We start from the raw sequence: 24,460 nt of genomic DNA, 5'->3' as shown, positions 1-24,460 counted from the left end.
GCCGTCACTGGGGCAATACCTTTTTTGGGTTACTAATATGCACCTTTAAGGTACCACTGTGGACTATTTGGGTACAAATATGTATCTTTAACAAAGGTACTGACCCAGTGACAGATCCTGTACCTTTATTTCTGAGAGTGTAAATAATCAGTCGGAATAAAAATGCAACCCTTCTACACAAACACACATGAGCACTTATGTAAAAGCTGCTAAGCATTTCTCATGGAGGTAAGAGACAAACTCATTTAAATGTCTACATTTTAAAAGTTTCGGTGGTCAGCTCTTTACTTCGTGGAACAAAACAAACAAGATCAAATAAGCAATGGAGAAATGCATTGTTTGTGCAGGTTTTGGGCACTTTACTCAAAGTTCAAGACTGCAGGTGCACTGGCAGTTGTATTGCTATCATTTACATTTTCTCCAACATTCATTCACTATTAAGACTGTAACGTTTCATATTCACATCTGCGCTTGAGGACCCAGCTGTTTGATGTCCCTAAAGGGGAAGAGACATCATGCCAAGCGGATGGGGTTGAGTCTCAGGAGACAGTGAGACATATGGGAGTGAGATGAAAGAGAATGATTGTATACATGCAAGACCTGCTCTGTGTCAACCTACATTGTCGGGACTAATATATGTATGCTTGGTCAACACCCCACTGCATTAGATCAATTACATTACTGAGGCACGGAGTAAAAACCTGACCAACGGGGAAATAAAATACAGGCTCTGGCTCAGAATTCCTGAATGCCTCTAATCTGGGGATAGACACGAATCTCTTCATGAGTTGTCCTTACTGTATGTCTGTGGAATACTACATCCTCACTGCACCCCAGGGAGCCAATTATCCCACTCTATGGATTTACTAAGTAACAAGAGACAACATTCAGTCCTTACAACACCACATTTCTAATGGACCCTGCACGGTAGGCTTAACGAATGCCTGAAACACACAAAAAGCTGTTTACCAAATTTAATCGCATCAGGGCTTTAAGTGATTGCACGCGTTCATTTAAATGCTGCCGAATTGGCAGGTAGACTAAGAGTTACTTGCAGCGTTGATAGAGAGAGGGAGTGTTTTGCATTTAGCCACTCGTGTTAGGAAAAGGCTAAACGTAGTGAGATTGTAATTACGCCACAAATGGACTGTTTTTAATGAATACCGAAAGCTTTTAAAAGTCTGCTGTTTTATGTATGAATTCATTATGGGCAAACTATCTTCCAGAGCAATATGTGCCACAGTTTGTGTCTCCTTAATGGAGTTTCAGGCCGGTGAAAACTTCATTAAAAACTTCATTACAGAAATGCGCTGATAAAGAGTGATGCGTGACAAACATTTTCAATTCAATAGAATAACACGTATAAGTAAAGTGTTTGGACCTTTTTTAACATAATGGCAGCCTGATCTCAAGAGAAAACGTAAGTATTTTACGTTTTGCCAGTTCAGTGGCTAATTTGTACGAATTCGTACGAGTTTAGTCGTACGAAATTGTACGATTTTAAAAAGAAGGCGTGGCACCTATCCCCACCCCTCAACCCAACCGTCATTGGGGGATGAGCAAATCGTACTAAATTGTACAAATTAGATTGTACGAAATCATGCGAATAAGCCACTAAATTAAAAGTTACGAATTGCCGTGAGATTGTGTTGCATAATGGATACAATCAGCTACAAGCATATTGCTGATAAACTAAAGATTGATTTCACTATATTGAGCGTGTGCACTTTTTTAGCATTTTAAAATATCAGACATCAGTACAGACTAGGCATGGGCCGGTATACAATTATGACAGTATATAACCTTGGATAAATATTTCACGGTTTCACGGTATTGTGATTGCAGCTCTAAAATATGTTCTTTTTAAATGTCTGGGTAAAAAACTAAATTTATATTACATATATTATATATATATATATATATATATATATATATATATAATTTACATAACATACACACCACAAGGGGGAGATAGAGGGCACATGTACACTACTCACTGTGTCATCTGAAGAAGCCAGAGGAGCACATGGAGTAGGAGTTCGCTAAGCCTACCTTTTTTCTTGTTTCGTGTGCGAAGGACAATTGTTTTGCATGGATTTTTTATTTATTTTTTGCTCTTGCAGAACCACAGTAAAGGCTATCCATGGAGAACATTTGATGTACTGCAACTTGACGTGGTTCCAATTATCCGGACTCAAACTGTGTGGTGAGCGCGATCCAGTTTGCACATACACTCATTCACAGACTTTTGGACTTTACACACACACACATATAAATGCATTCATACACACACAAACACACCACATTGTTGTATGTTGTATTATTGTATAAATGTTGTTTGTGTTTATGTTTTATTGTTAAGACATTTTCAGAGAAATTTGTGATTCCAATACATAGGGTATTCATCAATCCATGATAAAATTTGAAAACTGAAACTAGAAAATTTAACCATATTTTTTTTACTTTAGTATCCCGTTGATTTAAAGACGAGCGTTACAAAGTAAGGCAACAGAATGAGGAAGCACTGCCGGATTTCTCACCACACCGGAGTCTTTCAAATCAGCGGTGTGAGCACATTTCGATTTTGCTGTCGAGTACAATGGCAATGAAAGGAAAAATGTTGTGCAATTATTTTAGCCATAGTTTTCCTATTTTGTTAAGCTACATATCAATTTGTGTTAAATGGCAATAACACATTGTTATCAAACAAGTTTATATTAGATTGACATTATATTAAATATTTCAGTATATTATAGGTAACACTTTATTTTGATAGTCCATTTAAGTATTAGTAGACTGCTGAATATCTGCTGATACTGCTTCTTCAACAGACATTTAACTGACTAGAGTTTTGCCGATAGACGATGCCATCGCCGATGGTCGACAAACTTCACGCCCCATATTTATATTAATATATAATTTATCAATTGCATGTGATCTTAATAGCAATAATGGTCTTTTCATGAGCTGTTAAATGATAGCTGCCGCTTGCTGACAGCATCGTGAGGATTAAATGAAGGATTATACAGCACCTCTGTTACCTGCAAGCACGCTGTTACCTGCAAGCCCTGTCCCACAGACTTTACAGTGAACGGCTTTAATTATTTTTATAGCGGACTTGAAACACTGGAAGTCTCTTATCCACTCTTGGAAAAGTGTAAATGGTGGATTAAAATTCAGCACATGATTACTAATAAGATGTGCCATTATTAGTAACTTTAGGTGTTTTCTAAAACAAAATCTGTCAGTGTTATCTTCATTCTCTCATCTTCAGCGCTTCACATTTTCACGGTTGTAGCTCCTGTCATGTGAAAGCAAAAGCATTGACTGAGTGATTGATGGCTGATATTAACCAATCATTTGCGTTCAGTTCTAGAGCCGTGGGCCAATAAGAAGAGTACAAAGGCGGGGCAAGCATTTCAGGCTTTTTACTTCAGCAAGTTCACATAACAATTGTTTATCTGTTTCTGAGCACTGCGTTTTTAGGTGTGAAGATGCATTCTGCATAAATGTCACGTAAATCCATGCTCGCGGTGAGGTTTTTGCAGGGAAAAGCCATTATACCGGAAAAAAAGTTATTGAGGTGATCATTTGTTTGTAACTTTATTTATTTATGGTTTGGTAATGGGTAAAGCAAAGACCATTTGGTCAGGTAGTGAAAACAGTATGATTACAATTAATTTGTTATGAATGAATTGATATTTAACAACCACCCCTGTCTACGACAACGATGCCATCGCCAAATTGGTCAACATCGCACAAACCTATAACCGACTATAAGAAAATTTGCAAGTACATGTCAACTTACACTAACCATAACCCCAACCTAACAGTCCACCTATAATCTAATGAGAATTAGTTGGCATGTACATTCAATGTAACTTAAATTCAACAAACGGACCATCAAAATAAAGTGTGACCAAAAAGTTAAATGCAGAAAAAAAAATCACACCTTTTATCACGGCTTTAGACATAAACAGAAATATTTTCTCCATATTTTGTCAAGACAACTCTGGTCTCCTACTGAATAAAAGTGTGGATCTTTACACATGCTGCTAAGATTAAGAAGATGGATATGTAACAAAGCAGGACTAACATCTTTTGGTACAGAAAGAAACTGTGCATGTGCCAGGTGGAACTGTCTCTTGGCTCATATCCCAGCATGCTCAACTGGCAATTCGACAGTCAAAGAGCTGAATCTTTGTAAATGCATGGCAAGGAGTCAGAAATAAACAAGCCTCTAATTATGAAGGCATATGTGTAAACAACACATGGAAGCATGAAACTATTAGCATATTGGCCGAGTTTGGATTGTGTGTCCGCTCCTGTTCCTGTAACACTTAACTCATTTCCTACAACAAGAGCAGTAGTTTCTAGTACTTTTACACACAAACATGCACAGATTTTTCCCTTAAGGAGACCAAAAAATCTTCCCACAAGGTCAAAATTAATGAGTATTGCTATACTTAATTGCTATAGAATGTAATGAACATAATGCACACACACATGCATACAATTGAGCTGACAGCAAATCAGACTTAACATATTCCACTAGAGTTAATAACACAAACTCAATTAGAATAATCTGAAAGAGTCAGGTAAACATGCATTATGCCGAATAATCAGTCGAAGACAATTATTAAAGACAATCAATACAAAAGCAAAAGATGAATACACAGTGTCAAAATGACAGCACAAGATTTCCACACTACTGGCTAATCTGGCTACAGAATCGTTGAGTTTTTTTTTTTTTGACACTTTAGCTTAAAACCTCAGACTAAAACGATCAAGTCAAGGTGTTTATATAATATTTCTGTGGGAAACAAAAGGTAATTTGGGTAGATAAGCATACCAAGGGGCACACCCTCAGCTGTGGGCCAATGATCCCAATTCTGATTCTGCATATTTCCATGGGAATGAGACCATTTTACCAGTTGCACTGACATTTCAAATGATATTACACATGATGTATGAAGTTACTTGCATTGATACAGAACATACTTGATGATGAGTGGGTGAAGGGAAAGACGTGTGGGAGAAGGATCAAATATAAACAAAGGATAGGAGGAAAATAATATTTTCTGCTTTTTCACTATGTGGGCTGTGGAAACAAATGTTTTTTTGTTTATACATGATGTTTGTATTGTCTATAAGTGGAGAAATAAAAATATCTGAGGCATCTTAAACCGTACAGAGATCACGATATAGACTTATCTTTACCAAGATACAAAGATGACAAAGTTAAACTCAACGTAGATGGAAGATTTTCTCAATGTGCTGCCGATGTTTCTTTAAATTCGAGATGCCATAATCAATTAAAAAAAAAAAAAAAAAAAAAAAAAAAAATATATATATATATATATATATATATATATATATATATATATATATATATATATATATATATATATATATATATATATATATATATATATATATATATATATAAATAGACAGTTCTGTCTGATTCTTGAATTCTGCAAATAACAACACTCCTCCAGCCTCTTAACCCTTGCCCCTTCACCCTTGTGTGTTACTCTGCCCACATACAGCGACAAGCAGAGGACACTCTACATTTAGCTGCTGTCGAACAACATAATGTACTTTTGGGGCATTTTTAGGTAAGAATGTTTTCATTTAGATTGTAACTATGCAGTTTATTTATAAGAATAGAGCCTATTTTGAAATATTCATAATTTCTGAGAGACAGTTGATAGCGTTTATCCACAAGATGGTCTGAGAGACCGCATAGTAAGCCCTTAGAGGGTAAAAACAGCATAATTTCTTACTACAGCTGATGAAATCATTATTAAACAGGTAAAATACATTCTTAGTTGATCTCTTTCATTTTTTAATGTTGCAGTGCTGTATTTATACCATATGAATGTAGTGTATTGAGTGTGAGTTGGGATTCGCAAATCAGGAATGTATGCATTTTGTCTTGGCCACTCTTTGTATAACCCTGAGTTTTGGTTGGCTATCTGTTTCTAGTGAGTCTCCTGTTTTCGTTACTGCAGAATAATAAAGTAAAAAGAAAGAGAGAAGAAATGCCCGCATGTGTTTAGCATTTTTCCTAATTGCAAACACAACAGTAATTTGATAGTGTTGGTGCTCCTTTGACATTTTCGAAGTTAATTATTGTGATCTCCTGATTGTAACAGAGAAATACTAGGAGATATATCTGTAGACTGATTTCGTGCTGTTCAGCCTTATAATCCTAAAATGTGAGCAAAATCACCTGTTTTGTCATCACTTTAGATATTACGCTATAGAATCATTCAAATACTACCTCTAAAGTGATGTTTTGGAAGTAGCAAACGTTTTTTTGCTATTCTGACGTCAGCTGCTGATGTAAATGAATGGCAAAAGAAAGTAGTTCCTCATAAAAAAAGGTTTTTGAGACTTTCCGTGTTTGATTTTCCTTTTTTATATACACGATTATGCCATTGAACAGTTGTATAAATGCAATATCACACTTGTAGCAGTGCGGTGCGGCTGTTTATCGTCACTAGTGGGACACTAAGGCACTTTGCTTGCGGCCTTGTGCCAATGCAAGCCTCCCACCAGTGCCGATATACAGCCACATCACACTGTTACGAGTGTGATATTGCTCATTTATATACTATTTGCCAAATAACAGTCACTTGAGCATATAAATTCATATAAATATGAAGATAGTATAAACCAAAAATAAACCTAAAAATGTAACCATTATTGAATTTTGAGTATACAAACTCAAATATTAAAAATGTAATGTACAACTGAAATAATAATCTATTCTCATGTTGTGTTTTAGTATTACTTGGCTAGATGAATGTAATTAAAATAGAATAACACAGTACTACCACATAATAAAATAGAAGATTTTTATTTTTGTGTGTGTGTGTGAAATAATACTTTTCCAAGACGCAGGGCCAAACGTACATTGCATAATTAAGTAATGATATAAAACAAATATTAGCCAAAAGCTTAAATTCATAAGGTACCATGGATTTTAAAACATTGTCGTATACTGTAGATGTGTTGGTGCAACAGAATTCATGGTGACCCTTGGAGACAGAGGATCCACCATTAGAAAGAATAACCTATCCAAAGATGGCTGCAAGTGAAGTCTCATTCATAATTCAGCCATCTCAGGGGAGACACTACTGCCTGCTTGGCATTCCAACGCCTTCCAGCACTGAACAGATTGTAGTTGGAAAAAAAAAAAAAGAAAACATGTGCAGCAGTCTGGTCTAAAGAAATTACTTCATTACGCTTATGAATATGTAATCTGGAAGTAATACAATGCACTGTACACCATAATAAAAGTCAATTGGAAATAAATCTATTAAATTAGCAAGCAGAGTTATATAAATGGTGGATCAGTGGTTAGAACTGTCACCTCACAGCAAGAAGGTCACTTGCGAGATTCCCGGCTGGGCCAGTTGGCATTTCTATGTGGAGTTTGCATGTTATCCATGTGTGCGTGTGGGTTTCCTCTGGGTGTTCCGGTTTCCCCCACATTCCAAAGACATGTGGTATAAGTGAATGGATAAACAAAATTGGCCGTAGTGTATAAGTGTATGTGTGTGTGAATGGGTGTTTCCCAACACTGGGTTGCAGCCGGAAGTGCATCCGAAGCGTAAAAAATATGCTAGAATAGTTAGCGGTTCAATCCATTGATGACCCTCGATAAATATAATACTAAGCTGAAGTAAAACAAATAATGAGTTATAGACATATATTATTACTGATATATAAATGTTTACAATGGCTTATTTTTACGTATGAATTACACAAATTAATCAGTAGATAAATTATCTCTCTACATAAGTAAATTCGTGAAATGACAGAAAATTCAAAATTGGAATATATATAAATCTAATAGTTCAAACTGAGCATTTTATTAGCAGGTTGACTATTGAACCATAAGCTATCCATTCATTCAGTTTTTTTTTCAGATTAATCCCTTTATTAATTAGGGGTCACCACAGTGGAATGAACCGCCAACTTATCCAGCATATGTTTTACGCCAACCTAACACTGGGAAACACCCCATACACTCTAGCATTCACACTCATAAACGACAACCAATTTAGCTTATTCAATTCACCTGTACCGCATGTCTTTGGTCTTTGGGCACCCGGAGAAACCCATGTATATATATATATATATATATATATATATATATATATATATATATATATATATATATATATATATATATATATATATATATATATATATATATATATGTATGTATATATATATATATATATATATGTATGTATATATATATATATATATATATATATATATATGTATGTATATATATATATATATATATATATATATATATGTATGTATATATATATATATATATATATATGTATGTATATATATATATATATATATATATATATATATATGTATATATATATATATATATATATACATATATATATATATATATATATATATATATATATATATATATATATATATATATATATATATATATATATATATATATATATATATATATATATACATACACATACATATATATATATATATATATATATATATATATATATATATATATATATATATATATATATATATATATATTAGGGATGTAACGGTATCAGAATTTCACGGTACAGTAATACCTCGGTATGAATGTCACGGTACGGTATTTATTGAATCATTTACAGGAAAAAACAAAACTTATGAAAATACTCCAAAAAAGTGCCAAAAGTGTCAATGACATACAAATTAGCCATCTATCTGTAAGCTTTGAAACAGGAACTTCAATTTTAATAACAAAAAATTATTAAACCATGTAAAAAAAATAAAGTTTCAATTTAGTATTGTTGAAAACTCATCACATTCAACATTTAATCACTCACTCACTTAGATAGAGATGGGTTTAAAGGAAAATTATCATATAAATATAATCTGGTAAAAGCTGGTATCTCTGGGCATTTACAATGTCCCCTGCAACAGAAAAAAACCCTCTCATTTGGGACTGAGGTTTCTGGGAAAGAGAGATATGACTTGGCCCAGGTTGACAGCAGTGGGTAACGTTGTGCATTGTCTTTCCCCCACTTGAGAGGACAAGCCATGAGTGAGATAGAGGTCTCATGTCTGTATCAATCTGAACAGTGTGCTGTGTCACACAGCTGACACAACACAGCTGATCAGAACGCGCGCGACAACACAGCTGATCAGAACGCGCGCGACAACACAGCTGATCAGAACGCGCGCGACAACACAGCTGATCAGAACGCGCGCGACAACACCGCTATTCAGTACGCGTGCGGCGACAACACCCGCTTCAGGTTCGATCATTTCCAGCTCTTTTTCATCCCCGCTTCTAGCAGCACACTCCATTTCCGCATTACTGGATCTGTAGCGACAACAGACCGCAAGGGATGATGGCCACCCCTGGGCTGATGGGAATTGTAGTTTTCGCTACCTCCCGTTCGCTTCATTCGCCTGAGCAAATTTTCTCAGAAGACCTATAGTTTTACCGAGTCATGCGACTTCGGTAATATCGAAAAAAATTAATATTGCGGTATGACGGTATTGACAATACCGTTACATCCCTAATATATATATATATATATATTCACTTCCATTCAATTTTACACATTAAAAACAACTCGTTTTGCTGCTTGAAGTTGCAAACTGATAATTTCTTGATATATTATTCTATTTTGTCTGTATAATCATGCAAACACTTGTTTATAGAGCGAGTAGTTTGACCGTTTTCAGCCGTTTATTATTCCTAGTCATTTCTCCCATAGGTAATTGAATCGGAAGTTCTAAAACAATCGCATAAACGAGTGCACTTCCACATTGAAGAATAAGGTCAACGCAATGGCAGCCAATGATGAAACTATATATTCTTTCAGTAAGAGCATGAATTGTTTCACTGGTTAAGAGAAGGCCATATTAATGTGCTCAGTGAGGCTGTGAAGCTCATTGAAACTGTGACTTCAGCTCTCTCTGCATGATCTCCACAAGCTTTCTTTTTCCGTCCCCATGCCTTGATGTCTTCTTGCTCAACATGATCAATTTAACACACCTAAAGGAACTTGCGTCTCCTCTATTTATCCAAGAGCACTCAAGGAGATGATGAATTTGTTGCGGGGTTATACTGAGTGAAAATCAGTGGCAGAAGGACACGGACAGAAATCGCAAGACATGGCCCCTACCTCTATTCAATCCTCTGCGAATGATTTATGGCTGGCGTGTGCCCTGAATAAACACGATCATCTACCGCAGCAAGGGACACTGTGGACACGGTGGAACATGTGCAGTTTGGGCATGTACACATAATGTGGATGGACAAACGTTTACATTTAGTCATCATTCAAAGCGACTTACAAATGCGGAAGGCATCAAGTAATTCATCATCAAGAGGCAACAAGAAGTGCTATTTATATATATTTTTTTAGACAAATATAAGCTAAAGTAGAGAGGAATTAGGGAAAATCTGAATATTTTATTTATTAATACGTCAGAATTTAGCAACGTGAGTGATTTAATTTATTTTTTGTGTGCCTTATGTAGCCACACATAATGACCTTAAACTGTAGTATCTTTATGTGTTGGAGTATGTGAGCTAACCATAGACTGTAAAATATATGGACGTAGTATCCGTGACGTCACCCATAAGTTTTTAAAGAGCGCAAAAGAAGCCACAAGTAGGCGTGGCCAACCGTCGCCATTTTGTTCGCGCGTCATCGACCCCATGTCGGAATACCAAACAAGGGCAAAGAGGCGGAGAGTGAGTGGAGCTACAGACACGTGCTGGCATTTAGCTTGGACCTGGTTCAGACACACTTTACTTTGGGAGAACGCTTAATACTTTATCACCCCTGACTCGTTTATATTCTGACCACTTGTGCTTGGTGTTATACTATATCAATAAAGTGTTTAGACTTTTAAAAACACTGCTGTAATACATTGAGCCACTAAACATTGTTCTTATGCCGTTTTTCAACAGGAGGAAAACGCGAATTACTTCCAAACACTTCAGATATAGTCTGTGTTAGTTAATGTAAGACTATTGGTGAAATCCAGCATAACACTGTATGACAACGCTTCAGATGACTGTTCTAGAGCCTACAGCTAATCAATTCGTCAGATTCTGGAGTGCATTACAGCTGTGAATATAAATATAAATGATAAATGATCTTAAATAAAACAAATACATTTATAGAGATGGTATATAAGTATATAACTTTACTCACATGGGAAACGGAGGCCACGTGAATGGTTTGTGAGCACAATTAAGTGCACTCAGCATGCCATGCCATCTAATAATTGTAGGAAACAAGTCCAAAAGGCAGTTGACTGTGTAAAGCCACATAAAACAACACAGAAATAGATAAATATGCCGAGTTCAGTGGCTAATCTGCAGGATTCAGCTGAGGTGACGTGACGGCGAACAACGAGACCTAGCTGTCACTCAAGTGGCCACGCCCTTAAATATGCAAACTTACTATAACTTAATATAAAGGAAACGGATGAGTTATAAAAAAATTCACCCCCCTCACAGTTGTCATGAAGGGTAATATTAGCTGTATTAACCAAAATCTTTTTTTGTACCAGGCTGTAAACACCTTTTTTTCTGCTGTAAAGTTGGCCATTCTAACAGTGGGCTCAATTGAAATTTGCTCTATTTTGGAGCCAGGACCCGCCAGGACTAGCGGAATTTCGGATGAATTGTAGTTTTAGTTACTTCCGTATTGGCTTCCTGAGAGAGAGCGGGAGGTTGCCGCTTGGTTCTAACCACTAGACCAGTGGTTCTCAAACTGTAGTACGTGTACCACTAGTGGTACGCAGGCTTCCTTCTAGTGGTATAACACTGATGTGATTAGAAAAAGCCTGATTTTAATAGGCTAAACCTTTTATTTTATTTTCAATTTTCTAATGTTTGTTATGTTTTCTATCATTTGAAGCCAATCTCCTCCCCATATTTGTAATGGTTGTTAAGGGCATATCCTCTATTTTTATATCCCAATGTTGACAGGTATAGTTTAATCACTTGCTTTTCTGACACGCATAGCCTACTCTAAAGCACATTAAGCAGATCTTATTTCTAATTTAAATATGTAAATTCAATTCATATATTTAAAATTCGAGTTAATGTTTAGATTTTAAAGATATACAAGAAGGTTGTGTACATGCATCATATATTTCAAAATTTATCAAAAAGAGTTTATATATGAATATGATGATATGTAACCCATATTTATGAGGTCCAAGAAACATTTCCAGGTTTTGATGAATAGGTGACTTTATGATAATACTTTTCATTTAAGTACAGCAGTTTTCTTTTTACTTTTTAAGAACAGTGTCCTTTTTAATCAACTTTCAAAATCACATTTTAAATTAAACGTTGATGTTTAATTTGTTTTTTACCTGTAAGCACAGTACATTGTTAATGTTCAAACCATTTATAATGTTTAAAGTGGCTGACAATAATAAATATTCATAATAAGAAGAATTAATCTGCCATGTTTTAGAACTGTGCAGTGCTGTAGCTGCAGCCATACATACTTGGCTTAATTAGGCATACTACGCTACTGTACTTCAATACTGGTCATTATTGTGGTATGTGGAGAGAAAAATTTTGTGGTACTTGACGAAAAAAGTTTGAGAACCACTGCACTAGACAACATATAAAACCTTAATGCTACTTTAGATGGATTTTATTGATACTTTTCTTGCCATTTAGTCTCTTACTGAAGAAACTGCATCGTGTCCTTTTCAGTACTATAGAAATTAGGAATGTCCAGATGCGATCACGCGGTTTCGGACTCGATTGGAATCGGACGTTACCTCCCAATCAGGACTCGACCATAAATACACAATTATTAGCCCCCGTTTATTTTCTTTCCCCTAATTTCTGTTTAACGAAGAGAAGATTTTTTTCAACTCATTTCTAAACATAATAGTTTTAATAACTCATTTCTAATAACTGATTTCTGATTTCTAATTTCTAATTTTATCTTTGTCATGATGACAGTAAATAATGTTTTACTAGATATTTTTAAAAAACTTCTATACAGCTTAAAGTGACATTTAAAGGCTTAACTAGGTTACTTACGTTAACTAGGCAGGTTAGGGTAATTAGGCAAGTTATTGTATAATGATGGTTTGTTCTGTTGACTATTAAAAAATAGCTTAAAGGGGCTAATAATATTGTCCTTAACAAAATTAAAAACTGATTTTATTCTACCCAAAATAAACCAAACAAGACTTTCTCCAGAGAAAAAAATATATTATCAGACATACTGTGAAAATTTCCTTGCACTGTTAAACAACGTTTGGAAAATATATATATAAAAAAAGGGGGGCTAATAATTCTGAATTTAACTGTATATATTGGCAAAGTAGAACACGAAACATTGCCCTAGTAAACTGTGAGATATGTAAATCTGTTACTGCCTGCCGGGTATTTTAGATTGAGGTGCTATTTGTTTATATATATATATATATATATATATATATATATATATATATATATATATATATATATATATATATATATATATATATATATATATATATATATTTTTTATATATATATATATATTTACTGTTGCAATCCAGTCCAAAAGTTAAAAAAATTTATTATTTTTTCCTTGATTTTTCAAGCTACCTCACAGAAGTGCTCTGTTTGTTAAAAGAGTTGTTGAATGTTAAAAAAGGTAAATTAGAAACATCCTGGATCTATTTATTTGCTTTTCTATATTCTTTTTATGTATTATAGAAGGGCGAGGCAGTGGCGCAGTAGGTAGTGCTATCGCCTCACAGCAAGAGGGTCACTGGGTCGCTGGTTCGAACCTCGGCTCAGTTGGCGTTCCTGTGTGGAGTTTGCATGTTCTCCCTGCCTTCGCGTGGGTTTCCCCCACAGTCCAAAGACATGTGGTACAGGTAAATTGGGTAGTGTGTGTGTGTGTGTGTGTGTGAATGTGTGTGTATGGATGTTTTCCAGAGATGGGTTGCTGCTGGAAGGGCAAAAAAACTTGCTGAATAAGTTGGCGGTTCATTCCACTGTGGCGACCCCGGATTAATAAAGGGACTAAGCCGACAAGAAAATGAATGAATGAATGTAAGAAGTATCAGATCGGGTTTCCGTCTCGGTAGATACTAAAATTCAAATGACTCAAACTTAAGGGCAAAAAAACCTGATTGGGACATCCCTAATAGAAATGGCCAAAGAATGTCTGTTTCACACCATTCCAAACAATCCATCTATCAATTTAACTACATAAAAACAACTAAACTACTGGCAATACTGACAAGTGTTGTTAATTTAGTGATGTCAGACGTTATTCGATTACACTGATGATGTTAACTGTGTGCGACCCTAACAGCATATAACATTTTAACTCCAGACTGCAGCAATCCCAGTTCATCCCAGTGTCTCATCCTTGAAATGTCATTGGCCATCTCGACTCCCCCATGGGACACTCTGAGGTGTAAACAAAAAGAGAGAAATGAGAAGCCACTGGGAGGACAGGTGATTTATCTCCTTCGTAGGTTGGTGAACCAGCTTGCAAAGGTCCATCAGTTGTGTTTTCAATCCTAATCAACAACTGAAAATGCGTAATGAGTCTCACGAACACCATTCTGAGAGGTTAACTCGCTCCTCATTTGTAATACAGATAAAAGGTTGAGAAGAATCAATGTGAGGTGTCTGCTAAACAGATGTAATTAACAGAATTCCTAATAGGAATGGATGGACAGCATGACAGCATTGATACAAGTGAGGACAAATAGCTATACCAATTCGGCCGCATTTACACTGCACTGTTCAAGTGACTCAATAGACCTTTTTCATAGCGGAATTGAACACCGGAAGTGCCCATCGAAGCATTGTATCGCTACTTCCGATAGGATGGTCTTATTAATACCTCTAAATAACATAAATGAATAACATATCCTGGATTTGAAGAATATTGCGTTCCTGGACTTCACTGAGCTCAAGTAACAGTTTAATGTACAAAAAATTTGAATGAACTTGACTGTTGATGTCCTTAATAATAATTTCAAATAACTAACATTTCTCAAAATTGATATGTCTCGTTTGGCAACAAAACTCTTAATTTACAAATAACTTTTTCAGTAGATTTGCTCTATGTAAGTTTCTAAAGTTTGCAGAGTTGTATAGAGTGTACTGACTCTCACAAGTGTATCTCCAGTTATTTTGTGTGATTTAATATATTTTAAATAAACTGCAAACAAAAAAGTGTATAAACTTTTCTCTGATTCCTTCTTGAAACTCTTCCCTCTTACGCCTGTTTCACACCGCAAGCGTCAGCTATGCTGTTTCTTTAATCTGCAAATGTTTATTTTACAAAATTTATACATCAAATAGTACTGTATGCTTCTCAAGCTAACTTATATGAGAAGTGTCTACAGTCAGAGGACAATCGCCTGTGATATCATGTCATTTGTTTTTGATTATCAAGTTGCTGTAGACCTAGTTATAATCATATTTATACAATATTGTTATAATGATATTTATACATGATCAAACTAGTGTTACTTTCTCCGCTTCAGTGATGTCCAGCGGCAGAATTACAGCTCGTTAATTCATGCTCGTGCAGAGGATGAGACGGACAAAAGTAACCAATGCATGCCATTCTTTTACTTATTTTCGTGTTGTCAGGTTCACAGTGCAAACAGCTCCCGGTAGGAATAACTCGAGTGAACATAAAACAAAGCCGATTAAAACTTTCTTGCTCTGCTCAGCTGCACAGAACACAGCGAGCTCACACAATCCAGTATGCGTGTCGAACTACACTACCCACAATACACTTCGCTATGGACTACAAATCCCGTAAATATTCTATCTCCCCTCTCCTACAACACTAGTGTGCAACTTAAGCAAACTGATACTAAAATTGTTTTACATTTGGTTTTGTAGTTCGGGCCTAAATAAATGTTTGTTGCCGTTTTTAATCGTTTTAAGTTCATTTGAATGACTATATATAAACCATTTGACATTATTAATGCATTTATTGGGTAAAATTGCTACTTTTTACTGTCATTCAATGTGTTTTGGTCATTATCAATGCACTGTCACTTTAATTGAGCGTGAGCAGCGCGTCAAAAATAGACCCAGCGCCGAAACTATCGCTGCATTGCTGCTTCGGCGACGCTCACGCCTCGCTCTGACGCGCTGCTGCTGCGTGCGGTATGAAAGCTCTAATCTGTTAACATGGACGCCGAAAACACACGCGCTGCTCACGCTCTGCTCACGCGCCGCTGACGCTTGCAGTGTGAAACAGGCGTTAGTCACATACCTGTCTGATGGCTCATTATGCAGGTCTTTGTCTTCTCAGGTGTGACTCACTGCATAGTAATGACAGTTAACGCCTTCTCGCATAAACCAATTTAACTCAGAAAGTGACTTGGAAAATTTAATTCATTATATTGTTTTCTAAACTAACTAAAGTTGACTGTTGGGTTTTACAGTGTAGTATTGCCTTGCCTGTCTGTTTCTGTGGGTGTGCAAGTTTGAATATTGTATGTTTATTCTAAAGCCAGAAGTTTTCATAAGCTCTTCTCTTGATTTTTGTATACATGCCTTGCAGTTTGCTTGCTCATTCACACCAAGGTTGGTTTTCTTTCTCTTTCAACACTTTCTTTGAAGATGTGCTTGGCTGAACTGATGAGAAATTTCAGAGGGAGAACAGAGGCTTTCAGGAAGCGCTTGAAAGGTAGTGGAAGAATTGGCATTATGATTTTGCAAAACACAAGAAGACAGATGCCACAGGCAAAACACCTTCCATGCAAAGTATCACAATCCCTCCAACTGAGCCAATGCATGACCACTGAGAAATATAAGACATTTATTCAAAAGCACAAACTCATTTCTTTTTTTTTCAGTTATATGTTTCCAGAGTTGTTTGGAAATATCTCCTTTACCAAGCCAGAAAAATATTCATTCATTCATTTTCCTTCATCTTAGTCCCTTATTTATCAGGGGTTGTCATGGTCAAATGAATCGCCAACTATTCCTGCAAATGTTTAAAGGGCCATGAAACCCCCTCGTTTCAGCAGGGTGTTTTCACACCTCTACTTTGGAAAAAGTCAGAAAAGTGGGCGTGTCCAGCTCTGTTTAGGGGGGAGTGTCGGAGGAACTAAAGTGGGAGGGTGTGGGAGTGTCTATTTGGGCACGCGCGAGTTTCAGTCAAATGCTCACACACAGGAGAAAGAGATGGTGTTTAACCTACATGGACATCTGTAGTCGAATTATTTGCCAAAGTATTAAATGGTAGACTTTAACTGCAGTTTGGCTCTTTCATTCAGGGAATTCATTCATGCCCCTCGCGACAAACGAGATATTTGATTCGAGGATCTGCTCTAAGCGTGTATTTTTCATGCAATGTTTGATATCGCACGGCGAATGAGAGAAAAAAAAAACCTCAGCATTTTCCGGAAACTTAGAGGCACACGGCAGGTAGCGTCAGAAAGCCGCGTGTGTTATTCCGGTGACTATGCGGTTAAAAACCCTACACGAGGTTAAAGTTTGGTTGTGGTCCTAACATGTTACGGTGCAATAGTTAACTTAGTTCGATACGAACAAACTGAATAAACAAAGAGCACTAGTCGCTCACTTACCAAATCTGTAGAGACAGGACAATCACCAGCAACTAGAGCCGCGTCTTTATTAAGAGAAGACTACAAGCGAATCCGATCTCAGCGTTTGCAGATGAGAACAGCTCTCAGGTAAACAATAATCCTCCTTAGACACGTAAGTTATTGTTGTCGAGCGTCGCGTACACTGTTAATCCACACGTGAGTCTGCGCTCTCACAGAGAGAAAAAGAAAACGAAACTTAACGGCAGCAAACTATAAAAGCAACACTTCACGCTTGTTTTGCCAACACAACGTGGCGTCTATGTCGTGTAAACACAGTAATGAATATTAATAAAGTTGCACAATAGAGCGCGCTGATTGGTTTGAACCAAGCCTTACTCATGCATTAATGCAACACACTGTAAGACGTAATAAGACTCACTCTGGCACAGACGTCCAGTCTGCACGCTGGAATACAACGCTATTATGTCATGACCATGACGCAGCTTCAAAAATTTGTTTCAAACAGGAAGTACGAATTTGCTTGAAATGACGCAAAAACAACCAATTTACACTTTTTTGTGAAATATAGGTGTCCTAATAGTGTTTTTAGCAGTGTGGGACACATATACGACTGTCAACAGCTCAAAAAAATGTGTTTTGGTGTTTCGTGACCCTTTAATGCAGCAGATGTCCTTCCAGCCAAAACCCAGTAATGGGAAACATGCATATACTCTCGCATTTACACACGTTTATACACTACAGCCAATTTAGCCAAATTCACCTATAGACCAATTACCATGTTTGTAAACATTCAGGATGCGCGCGCAGGAAGGTGGCAGAAAAAACCGGGAGCGCCAGCATTTACAGCGAGGGAATGACATCAGATGCGGTGCAGAGTTTGTTGTTGTCTTAGAAATAAGATATATTGATTACACATTATATATATTATTTACATAATGCTTACAGCATATTATAACAGCTCGTTGCCCAGTGATAAGCACAGTGATTCGGCAAAATTAACGTTAAAGTGAGCGGCGTTCATCTGACAGGTCCATTTGCGATAGCACCTACCCAATGGATGTTGGATAAGACGAAATGACCGAGCATCCAGCCCCAAATATACAATCTCAATGAAGCTCCGAGTGATTTTACAAGAGAGAAGTTAAAGGTCTACAAGTCTTTGGATGCGATGTGAATAGTCTGACAGCCGGGTTATGACTTTAATACTATAATTTTGTTTTAAACTCGGCAATTAAAACACAATTACAGCAAAACAAATAAATAATAGCACAGCCTACATCAAAAGTCATGATTATTATGTACCCAAATATAAATAAAAGTGACGATTTTTGATTATCTATCATTTGTATTCATTTACGAGAATAAAAGTGAGACAAGATAAAAAAACTGCAGCGCATTGAACACATGCGTCTTTAATCTACCGCGAAACACAGAGTAGACGCGCAGTACAATTTAAAGCACAGATAGCGTGACCGTCTCTCTCTGAACCGCAGATGGCGTGACCGCAGTGCAAGAACTGACCTGATATGAGATGCGAACTGCAAAGTCCAGCATTTCTAATTAGCTCCTCACTTCATTCAGCTCCCATTTAGCCGAAGACATCTGCAGTCGGTAATAAAGCAGTGTGCGGTGTATGTTAAAAGTTACGTTTTCTATTTTTGGACTCGAATTCGGCATCCTAACGCACAAAACAACATTTTTCCCATTGCAGCCAGTCCTTTTTTTGCAACCGGGGACCCGTGTGACGTCATGTGTGACATAGGTTGGTAATTGGTCTATAGCGCATTTGTCTGGACTGTGGGGGAAACCGGAGCACCCAGAAGGAATCCACAAAAACATGGGGAGAACATGCAAACTCCACAGAGAAATGCCAACTGGCCCAGTTGGTACTTAAACCAGTGACCTTCTTGTTGGGAGGTGACAATGCTAACCACTGAGTAACCATGTCACCGCAATAGAAAAAAAATATATGACAAACCAATTGGGTCTTCATTGATCAGTCATTTGCAGACTATAGCGAAGACATAAGCTGCGTCCCAAATGGCACACTATACACTATGCACTATGTACTTATGCACTTACACACTCAACAGGATAGTATATGTACGTAGTGTTGTCCCAAATGGCACACTAATGTTTTTTTACTAAGCGGAAATTCAAACCGTTTCCCTGATGACGTGTGACGGTTGCCAAATCAGTGAAATAAACAACCGAATTATTAAATAATACCTGCCGTGAGTATTGCCGCATTTACCATCAGGAGGCGCTATAATCACTCTCGTAGGAGAATTTTGCGTTCACCATCCAAAATAAATAAAGTTATCCAACATGTGCGTCCGATAGCTCCGCCCCTTCCACTACGTAAGCAAACCTGCGGTCGTTGAGTGCGTGAAGTGTCCATCATTACACACTTCATTTTAGCGGCTGAATGAGTGCATCATCCGGGTAATTAAAGTGCACTTATTATTTTTAGAGTTTTCAGTGTGAACACACTACTTACACTATTTATACTACAAAATGGCGTAGAATAGTGCATAAGTATGCGATTTGGGACGCAGGTATAGCCTGATGTTGCTCTGCATTAGTATAAATCCATTGTTTATTAGAAGAGCAAGCAAATATATGGTTATATTTGGTGTTCACAAAAAACAACATCTTCAACAACTTAGAAACAAATCTGAACAATTTTGGCTGGAATGACAACAAAGTATACCTTTGAGGGAAATGTGCATTAGCATTTCAAAATGGTCATGCCAAAGTGTGTCAACATCACTGTGCGTTCTTAAAAGGTTTGTGGAGGAGTGAAGTAGACAGGCTGATTTCATGACAACCTTCAGCCAGAGAGACTAACAGCCTCTGACAAGAAGATGGATCACTTTACTAATGCCTAAACAAATTTAGGAGGATCAGTATACAGTTGGTCAGAATTATTACCCCCCCCCCCCCCTTTTTTTTATTAAGTTTTTTCTTTATTAAATATTTCCTAAATGGTGTTTATCAGAGCAAGAAAATTTTCACAGTATGTCTGATAATATTTTTTCGTCTGGAGAAAGTCTTATTTAATTTATTTAGTCTAAAATAAAAGCAGTTAGCCCCTTTAAGCTATAAATTTTTTTCGATAGTGTACAGAACAAACCATCGTTATACATCGTTATTACTTGCCTAAATACCCTAACCTGCCTAGTAAACCTAATTAACCTACTCAAGCCTTTAATTGTCACTATAAGCTGCATAGAAGCGTCTTGAAAAATATCTAGTCAAATATTATCTACTGTTATCATGGAAAAGATAAAATAAATCAGTTATTAGAAATGAGTTATTAAATCTATTATGTTTAGAAATGTGTTGAAAAAAATCTGCTCTCTGTTAAACAGAAATTGGGATAAAAAGTAAACAGGGGAGCTGCTAATTCAGGGGGGCTAATAATCTGACTTGAGCTTTTTATATATATATATATATATATATATATATATATATCTATATCTATATATATATATATATATATATATCTATATCTATATATATATATATATATATATATATCTATATCTATATATATATATATCTATATCTATATATATATATGTATATATATATATATATATATATATATATATATATATATCTATATCTATATATATATATCTATATATATATATATATCTATATATATATCTATATCTATATATATATATCTATATATATATATATATATATATCTATATATATATATATATATATATATATATATATATATATATATCTATATATATCTATATATATATCTATATATATATATATATATATATATCTATATATATATATCTATATATATATATATATATATATATATATCTATATATATATATATCTATATATATATATAGATATATATATATATATATCTATATATATATATATATATATATATATATATATATATATATATATATCTATATATATATATCTATATATATATATATATATATATATATATATATATATATATATATATATATATATATATAATAATTATTTAATTCACTTTAGTGTAACATTCAACAACTCTGTTTACAAATAGAACACTTCTATGAAGTAGCTTGAACGATCAAGTAATCAACGATCAAATAACAAACTCCTCACTTTTGGACTGTATTGCAGCAGTAAATCTAGAAAAAAATCGAATATAAAAATAAGTAGAACCTCAAATAATGCAAGTTAAAAATATCTCACGGTTTACTATGGCAATGTTGTTGTCATCAACTTTATAATACCTTCAGACCACAGACATACTCATGCTTTCTGCTTCAAGCTTCCATACTCTACTTTGCCAGCATTTAACCCAGAGTGTCTCTGCAACAAAGTGATGTCAAGTCGCACGCGTTGCTGTTTCTGTGTGAAGTCAAAAAAGAAGTCTAACTCTGTGCCACTGCATAACTAAAGATGTGTTAAAAATACTGAGAATATATACAGTTGAATATATTCAGAATTTCTTTTTCTTTTTTAATTATTTCCCAAATAATGTTTAACAGAGCAAGGAAATTTTCACAGTTTGTCTGATAATATTTTTTCGATAGTCTACAAAACAAACCATCATTATACAATAACTTGCCTAATTACCCTAACCTGCCTAGTTAATCTAATTACCCTAGTTAAGCCTTTAAATGTCACTTTAAGCTGTATAGAAATGTCTTGAAAAATATCTAGCAAAATATTATTTTCTGTCATCATGGCAAAGATAAAATAAATCAGTTATTAGAAATGAGTTATTAAAACTATTATGTTTAGAAATGTGTTGAAAAAACAGAAATTGTGATAAAAAAATAAACAGGGGAGCTAATAATTTAGGGGGGCTAATAATTCTGACTTCAACTGTATACAGTCTGAAACCGCATGTTCGGGCCCGATTTCCGATCACATGATCGGATCTGAATATCCCTAATTCATAGTTTTGAGTTATATTTATCATTTATTATATTAATAATTTATTTATTTGATGTCTTTATTTTATATATTTCTTATTGCTTGTTCTGCTTTTAGCACTTTTTTTTTTACACCGGAACATGCAACTAAGATTATTTACGGCGTCAACGCTTGACTGAAGGCTGGGGCTGAAGTGATCGTCATAGAAGCGTCAGCCAATAAAATTCAGTCAGCAATAGGCCACTGTCTAACTGGTGTATTTGCATACAGTGATCTGATTGGCTGATGCTTCCATCGGTGCTTGAAAAGTTGAGCTAGTCCCAACTTCTGCTGCGAGCAACGCCTCTGAATCGGCGCTGACGGTTCCATAATGCAGTTCGGCAACGCCTGACGTCACCCATTTGAAGTGAATAGGAAGCACTGACGCTGACGCCCCGTGTGCATCTTCATGCATATTCATAACAAAACGGAGCTAATAACATTACTGCCTCATTTCATTTTCATTGAAAATACGAAACATACCCTCTCTTTTGCTGAATAACTGTTTTATTAATCAATAAGGGCCATTTTAAAAGTATAACGTACGATAAGTTTATACAATAGAGAAAATAAAGGCAAGCAATCAGTCAATTGTGCAGAATCGGTGTCTGCGGTTACATTAATTAAGATATTAACCTAACTTATACTTGCGCTCAGCCAAAACACGTTAGCTGAGAACATGTCATAGATTCAAAGGACAAAAGTCAGGGAATATGTTGTTAGATATTGACAACAGACTGAATTATATATTACATTTAACATGTAGTGGGATTAGATCCAACAGGAGATCCTTGATGAACAGTCCGACGTGAATAGCTCTCATATGGGTATGTGCTCAAAGCACGCTGCATCGCATGCCAGAGTGTGTGTGTGTGTGGTCACGTGATGTGCGTTTTCTCCGTTGTAATGTAGACTGAGAGCTGTTCAGAAACGCTGGGTGAAAAGCAAGTGTGGACGTGGATCGTTTTCATTCTAAAACTGCGTTTTAAAACTAAAATGCACTAGAGTAAACGAGGCCTTAATGGCATGACAATTTACATGTTAGGTCGCCCAGGCCTAACATTAAATTAGCAGTGACAGGAAGACAAAGTGGCCAATGCAAGAAAGATTGCACGTGATTACACAACGAGATGTGTACTGTACATGTAAATGATAGGTGAAAGATGAGGAGACATTAAAGAAGCAAACTATAGGGAATCAACAGCAGTTACTGTGACATACAGAATGCAAATGAAAGTGTATTTGTACACTAAATTAGTGCAGATTTTCACACTAAAGGCAGAATTTTTAAAAAATTATTGATGTTTTTTTAAAGCACAAATGAGGATCTCTCAAGTGCATATTCTAGTGTTTATTCCAAGCGCCCTTCATAATAACTAGCAACAGTTATATTCGTCCTGCTATAAAGGTCCAATGTGCCATATGTGTCCTTTGGTCTTTTCCCTCATTGGAGTGGTCACCTTTAAGAGACCATTCCCCAATGTGCGTGTCAGCACAGCACAGAGCCATTAGCAGTCAGTACTCAGTACTCAAATGTCCTACAGCATCACAAGAAAATGACTTTTCGGTTAGAAGAAAGGTTATATGGAAATGCGGACCAAAATAAAGGATGACAAAACTAATTACTCTCTCATATTGGTGGACTTTGAAACTGTCAATATCACTGAATGATAACTTGTTCATCTGACCAATTAACAGAAATTAGCGATGGGTCGTTCTTAGACGATTTGTTCATTTTGAACCAATCTGGTGTATGACTCGAGAATAATGAGTCCTCTCAGGAAGTGATTCGTTCATTCGCTCGCACACGTGCTGGTGGAGTAAAAGATAAGTTGCTTTTTCGAGTCTCTCACTGTAAAGACTGTTAAGCTGGGTGTCC

At 35.8% G+C, this 24,460-nt stretch overlaps 1 protein-coding gene and 1 long non-coding RNA gene across 52 annotated transcripts in view; one reads left to right on the top strand and one right to left on the bottom strand.

Annotated features, from left to right (window-relative positions):
* The window catches only part of nrxn3b (neurexin 3b), a 420,076-nt gene that overhangs the window by 85,028 nt on the left and 310,588 nt on the right, over positions 1-24,460 (bottom strand).
* On the top strand, positions 1,999-5,346 carry LOC141379527 (uncharacterized). The gene is made up of 3 exons (XR_012396336.1): positions 1,999-2,031; positions 2,124-2,206; positions 2,469-5,346. It is a non-coding gene; the product is annotated as an uncharacterized lncRNA (long non-coding RNA).

This window comes from Danio rerio, chromosome 20 (assembly GCF_049306965.1).
Source record: "Danio rerio strain Tuebingen ecotype United States chromosome 20, GRCz12tu, whole genome shotgun sequence".
Lineage (NCBI taxonomy): Eukaryota > Metazoa > Chordata > Actinopteri > Cypriniformes > Danionidae > Danio > Danio rerio.
This window is presented reverse-complemented; position numbering and strand designations above follow the sequence as displayed.